The sequence below is a fragment of the Cryptomeria japonica genome, unplaced genomic scaffold (assembly GCF_030272615.1).
Source record: "Cryptomeria japonica unplaced genomic scaffold, Sugi_1.0 HiC_scaffold_169, whole genome shotgun sequence".
Taxonomy (NCBI): domain Eukaryota; kingdom Viridiplantae; phylum Streptophyta; class Pinopsida; order Cupressales; family Cupressaceae; genus Cryptomeria; species Cryptomeria japonica.
The window spans coordinates 102,706-112,500 of NW_026728991.1; the positions used below are offsets into that span (position 1 = coordinate 102,706).

At 63.2% G+C, this 9,795-nt stretch overlaps 2 non-coding genes across 2 annotated transcripts; both read left to right on the forward strand.

Moving 5' to 3' along the window:
• Window positions 1-2,140: 2,140 nt before the first annotated feature.
• LOC131867382 (5S ribosomal RNA) lies at window positions 2,141-2,259 on the forward strand. Its single transcript, XR_009365940.1, has one exon. It is a non-coding gene; the product is annotated as a 5S ribosomal RNA (ribosomal RNA).
• Window positions 2,260-8,248: 5,989 nt separating this feature from the next.
• LOC131867365 (5S ribosomal RNA) lies at window positions 8,249-8,367 on the forward strand. Its single transcript, XR_009365924.1, has one exon. It is a non-coding gene; the product is annotated as a 5S ribosomal RNA (ribosomal RNA).
• Window positions 8,368-9,795: the final 1,428 nt, after the last annotated feature.

Genomic DNA, 9,795 nt, shown 5'->3' on the forward strand with positions numbered 1-9,795 from the left:
CGCACCAAGGTGCCCACCCGCGGTGCACACCCGGGGCAAACCGGGCTCCGACTTCGTGCAGGCCGCACCTTGGAGCACACTTCGGAGCGCTCCTTGGTGCGCACCATGGTGCCCACCAGGGCGCACCCGGGGCAAACCGGGCTCCGACTTCGTGCACGCCGCACCTTGGAGCACACATCGGAGCGCTCCCAGGTTCGCACCAGCGTTGCGCACCTTTGATGCGCTGCCTTCACTAATTTCCAGAAAAGGCAAAAAAAAACGATATTTTAAAATTTCCGTTCTGAAAGATAGTGAAAAAAACGGAACGCGGGTGCCATCTTGAGCCCTTCCTGGTGCGCAGCCCAGGCAAGTTGTGCGCACCAAGGTGCCCACCCTGGCGGAGGTGCGCGCCCGGGGCAAACCGGGCTCCGACTTCGTGCACTGCATGGTGCCCACCAAGGCGCGCAACCCAGCCAAGGTGCCCACCGCAGCGAAGGTGCACGCGAGGTGCGCACCCGAGGTGCACACCCGGGGCAAACCGAGCTCCGACTTCGTGCACGCCGCACCTTGGAGCACACTTCAGAGCGCTCCTTGGTGCGCACCAGGGCGCGCAACCCAGCCAAGGTGCTCACCCCGGCGAAGGTGCACGCGAGGTGCGCACCCGGGGCAAGCCGGGCTCGGACTTCGTGCACGCCGCACCTTGGAGCACACATCGGAGCGCTCCCGGGTTCGCACCAGCATTGCGCACCTTTGATGCGCTGCCTTCACTAATTTCCAGAAAAGGCAAAAAAAAAAAAAAAACGAGATTTTAAAATTTCCGTTTTGAAAGATAGTGAAAAAAACGGAACGCGGGTGCCATCTTGAGCCCGCCCTGGTGTGCAGCCCAGGCAAGTTGTGCGCACCAAGGCACCCACCCTGGCCAAGGTGGGTCACGGGGTGGGTCCTAGGGTGGGTAACGGGGTGGGTACTAAGGTGCGTGCCAAGGTGGGTCATGGGGTGGGTGCCAAGGTGGGCACCAGGGTGGGTGTGCACCAACCCTAGCCAGGGTAGGTCACGGGGTGGTTGTCGGGGTGGGCGTCAAGGAGCCAAGGTGGGTGGCAAGTAGCCAAGTTGCGTGCCAAGGTGGGTGTCGGGGTGGGTGCCAAGGATCCAAGGTGGGTGCCAAGGAACCAAGGTGGGTGTCTGGGTGGGTGCCGAGGTGGGAGCCAGGGTGGGTCCCAAGGTGAGTGCAAAGGTGGGTGCCAGGGTCAAGGTGAGTGCCAATGTGGGTTCCAAGGTGCCAGGGTCAGGGTGAGTGCCAATGTGGGTTCAAAGGTGCTAAGTTGGGTGCGAGGTTGGGTGCGAGGGTGGGTGGGTGCCAAGGTGTGCTAGGTGGAAGCCCGGGTGGGTCGGCATCCCATGGGTGTCGAGTTGGGTGCCTGATGGGTGCTTCTTGTCAAGTTTTAGTCGTCGGGACTCATTTCGAGCCTTAGAGGTCGTTTCTTGTCCGGTTGCCCTGTCTTCGACCTGGGAACCCAATTTTGGTCCTCGGGTCCCATTTTTTTTTGTCTCGCATCCCACTTTTGGCCTGTGGCCTTTTCGGGGTCGATTCTCGTTTTGGGCATCAGAGCATGTTTCTTCTCCTAAAACCCAATATTTGTTTATTAAGTCTCGGAACACATTTTTGTTCTCGTGGACCCATCATGGGTCTTGGAACGCATTTGTGGTCCTTGGGTCCCATTTTGCATCCCGAAACTTGTGTTTTGGTGCTTGATCCCTATTTTGGGTGCCCACCTTGCACCAAGTGCGCACCCGGGGCAAACCGAGCGCCTTGGTGCACCGGGGCAAGATCGAGCGTGCACCCGAGGCGCCCCGAACATGCACCAAGGTGCACTCGGCCCACATGTGAGCGCAGGTCGTTGCGCCCGAGGTGGTGTGTGGGCACCGCGTTGCAGACGGGACACTGCACGCACACGACGCCCCGTCCAGGTGCACGCACGTAGGCCGGGCCGGGTGCACACCCGACGCCCTAGCAAGGTGCGCGCACCCGGGCAGGGCTCACACTTGGCGAACGGGGCGCACTTCGCGAGGGAGGGTGTGCACCTCGACGGGGGTGGGTGGCCGGGGTGGATTCGCACGTGGGTCGCGGTTTGCTAAGTACACACTGCGACAAGCTCATAACGGGTGCGATCATACCAGCGTTAGTGCACCGGATCCCATCAGAACTCCGCAGTTAAGCGCGCTTGGGCCGGAGTAGTACTGGGATGGGTGACCTCCCGGGAAGTCCCGGTGTTGCACCCTTTTTTAGTTTTTCGCCGGGCGTCGCAATGCTATTTGAATAAACCTTTTGCCCGTTTGCGTTCTCGTCGGGGCCGGGCCGGGCCGGGGTGCGCTGCCCGCACTACCGCGCGCGCGGGGGGCGACACCGAGCGCGCACCCGAGGCGCCCCGAGCACACAGGCCACGGTGCAACCCGGGCGTTGTGCGCGCACCCCGGTGCGCCCGAGGTGCTGCGCGCGCACCCAGGTGAAATCGGTGTGCACCTCGGCCAGTGCGCGCTCGGTCGAGTCGCGCACGTTGGCCAAGGTGCACGGTGATGTTTCTTACTCTAAGGTTCCGCACCAGACGCCCGGGACAGGTGAGCGAAGCTGGGCGGGGCCGGGTGCGCGGCCGGGGCAGGTGCACGCAGCTGGAGAGAGCTTTGGAGCACACCAGAGGTGCGCACCTTGGAGCACACTTCGGAGCGCACCAATGATGCGCTCCATTCAAAAGTTTCCTGAAAAGGCAAAAAAAGTTGAGATTATAGAATTTCCCACTTGAGAGATTGTAAAAAAAAAAAATTTAAAATGAAGGAAACGCGGGTGCCAAGGTGTGCGCGCCCGGGTGCGCAGCCCAGCCAAGGTGTGCGCACCAAGGCGCCCACCCTGGCGAAGGTGCACGCAAGGTGCGCACCCGAGGCAAACCGGACAATTAACCCAACTTTCGACTTCGCGCGCACCTGCGCACCTTGGAGCGCACTTCGGAGCGCTCCTTGGTGCGCACCAATCTTGGGCACCTCGGAGTGCACCATGGCGCCCACCAAGGTGCGCACCCGGGGCAAACCGAGCTCCGACTTCGTGCGCACCTTGGAGCGCACGAAAGGTGCGCACCATGGCGCCCACCAAGGTGCGCAGCCCAGCCAAGGCGTGCGCATCAAGGTGCGCACCCTGGCGAAGGTGCGCACCCGGGGCAAACCGAGCTCCGACTTCGTGCGCACCTTGGAGCGCACAAAGGGTGCGCAACCCAGCCAAGGTGTGCGCACCCCGGGCAAACCGAGCTCCGAATCGTGCGCACCTTGGAGCACACTTCGGAGCCCTCCTTGGTGCGCACCGATGTTGCGCACCTCGGAGCGCACCCGGGGAAAACAATGCAATTAACCCGACTTTCGACTTCGTGGGCACCTCGGAGCGCTCTCGGGTTCGCACCTCGGAGCACACCGAGGTGCGCACCTTTGATGCGCTGCCTTCACCAATTTCCAGAAAAGGCAAGAAAACATTGAGAAGGTGTGCGCACCGAGGTGCCCACCCTGGCGAAGGTGCACGCGAGGTGCGCACCCGGGGCAAACCGGGCTCCGACTTCGTGCACGCCATGCTGCGCACCTTGGAGGGCCATGGTGCGCACCTTGGAGCACACTTCGGAGCGCTCAATGGTGCCCAACCCAGCCAAGGTGCCCACCGCGGCGAAGGTGCACGCGAGGTGCGCACCCGGGGCAAACCGGGCTCCGACTTCGTGCACGCCGCACCTTGGAGCACACTTCGGAGCGCTCCTTGGTGCGCACCAGGGCGCGCAACCCAGCCGAGGTGCCCACCCCGGCGAAGGTGCACGCGGGGTGCGCACCCGGGGCAAACCGGGCTCCGACTTCGTGCACGCCATGGTGCCCACCGCGCCAAGGTGCACGCGAGGTGCGCACCCGGGGCAAACCGGGCTCCGACTTCGTGCACGCCGCACCTTGGAGCACACTTCGGAGCGCTCCTTGGTGCGCACCAGGGCGCGCAACCCAGCCGAGGTGCCCACCCCGGCGAAGGTGCACGCGAGGTGCGCACCCGGGGCAAACCGGGCTCCGACTTCGTGCACGCCATGGTGCCCACCGCGGCGAAGGTGCACGCGAGGTGCGCACCCGGGGCAAACCGGGCTCCGACTTCGTGCACGCCATGGTGCCCACCGCGGCGAAGGTGCACGCGAGGTGCGCACCCGGGGCAAACCGGGCTCCGACTTCGTGCACGCCGCACCTTGGAGCACACTTCGGAGCGCTCCTTGGTGCGCACCATGGTGCCCACCAGGGCGCGCAACCCCGCCGAAGGTGCACGCGAGGTGCGCACCCGGGGCAAACCGGGCTCCGACTTCGTGCACGCCGCACCTTGGAGCACACTTCGGAGCGCTCCTTGGTGCGCACCAGGGCGCGCAACCCCGCCGAAGGTGCACGCGAGGTGCGCACCCGGGGCAAACCGGGCTCCGACTTCGTGCACGCCATGGTGCGCACCAGGGTGCCCACCGCGGCGAAGGTGCGCACCCGGGGCAAACCGGGCTCCGACTTCGTGCACGCCGCACCTTGGAGCACACTTCGGAGCGCTCCTTGGTGCGCACCAGGGCGCGCAACCCAGCCGAGGTGCCCACCCCGGCGAAGGTGCACGCGAGGTGCGCACCCGGGGCAAACCGGGCTCCGACTTCGTGCACGCCATGGTGCCCACCGCGGCGAAGGTGCGCACCCGGGGCAAACCGGGCTAGGACTTCGTGCACGCCGCACCTTGGAGCACACTTCGGAGCGCTCCTTGGTGCGCACCATGGTGCCCACCAGGCCGCGCAACCCAGCCAAGGTGTGCGCACCAAGGTGCACGCGAGGTGCGCACCCGGGGCAAACCGGGGTCCGGCTTCGTGCACGCCGCACCTTGGAGCACACATCGGGGCGCTCCCGGGTTCGCACCGGCGTTGCGCACCGTGGTGGGCACCTCGGAGCGCACCGTGGTGGGCACCTCGGAGCACACCAAGGTGGGCAGCGAGGTGCGCACCTTTGATGCGATGCCTTCACTAATTTCCATAAAAGGCAAAAGAAAACGAGATTTTAAAATTTCCGTTTTGAAAGATAGTGAGAAAAAGGGAATGCTGGTGCCATCTTGAGCCCGCCCTGGTGCGCAGCCCAGCCAAGGTGTGCGCACCAAGGTGCCCACCCTGGCGAAGGTGCGCGCCCGGGCAATTAACCCAACTTCCAACTTCGCGCGCGCCAGGGTGGGAGCGCACCCAACAACCGGGCCTGGGAAGAGCCAATGCGAGAAACCCCACCAAACGCTCTGACAAAAAAAGAGGGGGCGCTCCAGTAACCCCGCTTCGGAGCGCACCCTGGGCAAACCCAGCCAGGGTGCCCACCCCGGCCAAGGTGCAGGCGAGGTGCGCACCCGGGGCAAACCGGGCTCCGACAACGTGCACGCCGCACCTTGGAGCACACTTCGTAGCGCTCCCGGGTGCGCACCTCAGAGCACACCAAGGTGGGCAGCGAGGTGCGCACCTTTGATGCGCTGCCTTCACTAATTTCCAGAAAAGGCAAAAAAAAGAGGAGATTTTAAAATTTCCGTTTTGAAAGATAGTGAAAAAAATGGAACGCGGGTGCCATCTTGAGCCCGCCCTGGTGCACAGCCCAGGTAAGGTGCCCACCCTGGCAAAGGTGCGCACCCGGGCAATTAACCCTACTTCCGACTTCGTGCGCGCCAGGGTGGCAACCGGGCCTGGGAAGAGCCAATGCGAGAAACCCCACCAAACGCTCCGACAAAAAAAGAGGCGGCGCTCCAATAACCCCGCTTCGGAGCGCAGCCGGGGCAAACCCAGCCAAGGTGCCCACCCCGACGAAGGTGCACGCGAGGTGCGCACCCGGGGCAAACCGGGCTCCGACAACGTGCACGCAGCACCTTGGAGCACACTTCGAAGCACTCCCGGGTGCCCACCGGCGTTGCGCACCGTGGTGGGCAGCGAGGTGCGCACCTTTGATGCGCTGCCTTCACTAATTTCCAGAAAAGGCAAAAAAAAATGAGATTTTAAAATTTCCGTTTTGAAAGATAGTGAAAAAAACGGAACGCGGGTGCCATCTTGAGCCCGCCCTGGTGCGCAGCCCAGGCAAGGCATGCGCACCAAGGTGCCCACCCGCGGTGCACGCCCGGGGCAAACCGGGCTCCGACTTCGTGCAGGCCGCACCTTGGAGCACACTTCGGAGCGCTCCTTGGTGCGCACCATGGTGCCCACCAGGGCGCACCCGGGGCAAACCGGGCTCCGACTTCGTGCACGCCGCACCTTGGAGCACACATCGGAGCGCTCCCAGGTTCGCACCAGCGTTGCGCACCTTTGATGCGCTGCCTTCACTAATTTCCAGAAAAGGCAAAAAAAAACGATATTTTAAAATTTCCGTTCTGAAAGATAGTGAAAAAAACGGAACGCGGGTGCCATCTTGAGCCCTTCCTGGTGCGCAGCCCAGGCAAGTTGTGCGCACCAAGGTGCCCACCCTGGCGGAGGTGCGCGCCCGGGGCAAACCGGGCTCCGACTTCGTGCACTGCATGGTGCCCACCAAGGCGCGCAACCCAGCCAAGGTGCCCACCGCAGCGAAGGTGCACGCGAGGTGCGCACCCGAGGTGCACACCCGGGGCAAACCGAGCTCCGACTTCGTGCACGCCGCACCTTGGAGCACACTTCAGAGCGCTCCTTGGTGCGCACCAGGGCGCGCAACCCAGCCAAGGTGCTCACCCCGGCGAAGGTGCACGCGAGGTGCGCACCCGGGGCAAGCCGGGCTCGGACTTCGTGCACGCCGCACCTTGGAGCACACATCGGAGCGCTCCCGGGTTCGCACCAGCATTGCGCACCTTTGATGCGCTGCCTTCACTAATTTCCAGAAAAGGCAAAAAAAAAAAAAAAACGAGATTTTAAAATTTCCGTTTTGAAAGATAGTGAAAAAAACGGAACGCGGGTGCCATCTTGAGCCCGCCCTGGTGTGCAGCCCAGGCAAGTTGTGCGCACCAAGGCACCCACCCTGGCCAAGGTGGGTCACGGGGTGGGTCCTAGGGTGGGTAACGGGGTGGGTACTAAGGTGCGTGCCAAGGTGGGTCATGGGGTGGGTGCCAAGGTGGGCACCAGGGTGGGTGTGCACCAACCCTAGCCAGGGTAGGTCACGGGGTGGTTGTCGGGGTGGGCGTCAAGGAGCCAAGGTGGGTGGCAAGTAGCCAAGTTGCGTGCCAAGGTGGGTGTCGGGGTGGGTGCCAAGGATCCAAGGTGGGTGCCAAGGAACCAAGGTGGGTGTCTGGGTGGGTGCCGAGGTGGGAGCCAGGGTGGGTCCCAAGGTGAGTGCAAAGGTGGGTGCCAGGGTCAAGGTGAGTGCCAATGTGGGTTCCAAGGTGCCAGGGTCAGGGTGAGTGCCAATGTGGGTTCAAAGGTGCTAAGTTGGGTGCGAGGTTGGGTGCGAGGGTGGGTGGGTGCCAAGGTGTGCTAGGTGGAAGCCCGGGTGGGTCGGCATCCCATGGGTGTCGAGTTGGGTGCCTGATGGGTGCTTCTTGTCAAGTTTTAGTCGTCGGGACTCATTTCGAGCCTTAGAGGTCGTTTCTTGTCCGGTTGCCCTGTCTTCGACCTGGGAACCCAATTTTGGTCCTCGGGTCCCATTTTTTTTTGTCTCGCATCCCACTTTTGGCCTGTGGCCTTTTCGGGGTCGATTCTCGTTTTGGGCATCAGAGCATGTTTCTTCTCCTAAAACCCAATATTTGTTTATTAAGTCTCGGAACACATTTTTGTTCTCGTGGACCCATCATGGGTCTTGGAACGCATTTGTGGTCCTTGGGTCCCATTTTGCATCCCGAAACTTGTGTTTTGGTGCTTGATCCCTATTTTGGGTGCCCACCTTGCACCAAGTGCGCACCCGGGGCAAACCGAGCGCCTTGGTGCACCGGGGCAAGATCGAGCGTGCACCCGAGGCGCCCCGAACATGCACCAAGGTGCACTCGGCCCACATGTGAGCGCAGGTCGTTGCGCCCGAGGTGGTGTGTGGGCACCGCGTTGCAGACGGGACACTGCACGCACACGACGCCCCGTCCAGGTGCACGCACGTAGGCCGGGCCGGGTGCACACCCGACGCCCTAGCAAGGTGCGCGCACCCGGGCAGGGCTCACACTTGGCGAACGGGGCGCACTTCGCGAGGGAGGGTGTGCACCTCGACGGGGGTGGGTGGCCGGGGTGGATTCGCACGTGGGTCGCGGTTTGCTAAGTACACACTGCGACAAGCTCATAACGGGTGCGATCATACCAGCGTTAGTGCACCGGATCCCATCAGAACTCCGCAGTTAAGCACGCTTGGGCCGGAGTAGTACTGGGATGGGTGACCTCCCGGGAAGTCCCGGTGTTGCACCCTTTCTTAGTTTTTCGCCGGGCGTCGCAATGCTATTTGAATAAACCTTTTGCCCGTTTGCGTTCTCGTCGGGGCCGGGCCGGGCCGGGGTGCGCTGCCCGCACTACCGCGCGCGCGGGGGCGACACCGAGCGCGCACCCGAGGCGCCCCGAGCACACAGGCCACGGTGCAACCCGGGCGTTGTGCGCGCACCCCGGTGCGCCCGAGGTGCTGCGCGCGCACCCAGGTGAAATCGGTGTGCACCTCGGCCAGTGCGCGCTCGGTCGAGTCGCGCACGTTGGCCAAGGTGCACGGTGATGTTTCTTACTCTAAGGTTCCGCACCAGACGCCCGGGACAGGTGAGCGAAGCTGGGCGGGGCCGGGTGCGCGGCCGGGGCAGGTGCACGCAGCTGGAGAGAGCTTTGGAGCACACCAGAGGTGCGCACCTTGGAGCACACTTCGGAGCGCACCAATGATGCGCTCCATTCAAAAGTTTCCTGAAAAGGCAAAAAAAGTTGAGATTATAGAATTTCCCACTTGAGAGATTGTAAAAAAAAAAAATTTAAAATGAAGGAAACGCGGGTGCCAAGGTGTGCGCGCCCGGGTGCGCAGCCCAGCCAAGGTGTGCGCACCAAGGCGCCCACCCTGGCGAAGGTGCACGCAAGGTGCGCACCCGAGGCAAACCGGACAATTAACCCAACTTTCGACTTCGCGCGCACCTGCGCACCTTGGAGCGCACTTCGGAGCGCTCCTTGGTGCGCACCAATCTTGGGCACCTCGGAGTGCACCATGGCGCCCACCAAGGTGCGCACCCGGGGCAAACCGAGCTCCGACTTCGTGCGCACCTTGGAGCGCACGAAAGGTGCGCACCATGGCGCCCACCAAGGTGCGCAGCCCAGCCAAGGCGTGCGCATCAAGGTGCGCACCCTGGCGAAGGTGCGCACCCGGGGCAAACCGAGCTCCGACTTCGTGCGCACCTTGGAGCGCACAAAGGGTGCGCAACCCAGCCAAGGTGTGCGCACCCCGGGCAAACCGAGCTCCGAATCGTGCGCACCTTGGAGCACACTTCGGAGCCCTCCTTGGTGCGCACCGATGTTGCGCACCTCGGAGCGCACCCGGGGAAAACAATGCAATTAACCCGACTTTCGACTTCGTGGGCACCTCGGAGCGCTCTCGGGTTCGCACCTCGGAGCACACCGAGGTGCGCACCTTTGATGCGCTGCCTTCACCAATTTCCAGAAAAGGCAAGAAAACATTGAGAAGGTGTGCGCACCGAGGTGCCCACCCTGGCGAAGGTGCACGCGAGGTGCGCACCCGGGGCAAACCGGGCTCCGACTTCGTGCACGCCATGCTGCGCACCTTGGAGGGCCATGGTGCGCACCTTGGAGCACACTTCGGAGCGCTCAATGGTGCCCAACCCAGCCAAGGTGCCCACCGCGGCGAAGGTGCACG